The sequence below is a fragment of the Penaeus monodon genome, chromosome 22 (assembly GCF_015228065.2).
Source record: "Penaeus monodon isolate SGIC_2016 chromosome 22, NSTDA_Pmon_1, whole genome shotgun sequence".
Taxonomy (NCBI): domain Eukaryota; kingdom Metazoa; phylum Arthropoda; class Malacostraca; order Decapoda; family Penaeidae; genus Penaeus; species Penaeus monodon.
Genome location: NC_051407.1, coordinates 31775122 through 31775661, shown reverse-complemented (window position 1 = coordinate 31775661; position 540 = coordinate 31775122).

Genomic DNA, 540 nt, shown 5'->3' with positions numbered 1-540 from the left:
AACCACGTACATACACAGCAACAACACTGTCTGCACTTATAGCTGTACCCGTTTTTTGGCGGATCGTACAAGAGCTTACGCCACCACGTATCGCTAAATGAACTGGAATCAAACTCATGAGATTAAAAAATTCAAACAAGCTCATAATTTTACTGATTCAGATGCTCTTACATACCTAGGGAGAGATAAACATTTAAAATGACAAATACATCAACATAGCTTACATTTACCCTAATATACATTGATAGTACTGGCGGCGGGGCTCTTGTCCAAGGCTAGAGGGCACGGACGGAGAGAGCAAAGGTATTAGCTTCTAGTAAACATTATATATATTATGAAATGAATAAAGAAGGTTGCGTTTAAAGTTAAGAGAAATATATTCATGTTACAGATGCCGTACTGCCAATACAACGAGATATAATGTTTACATTGTATGCAAATACGCACCTGGTACCGAGCAAAAATAATAGTTAGATAGTTTTCGAGGCTGTTAGTCTTGTAAAAATCGAATGGAAATAAGAAAATAATTTTGTGCGCGCT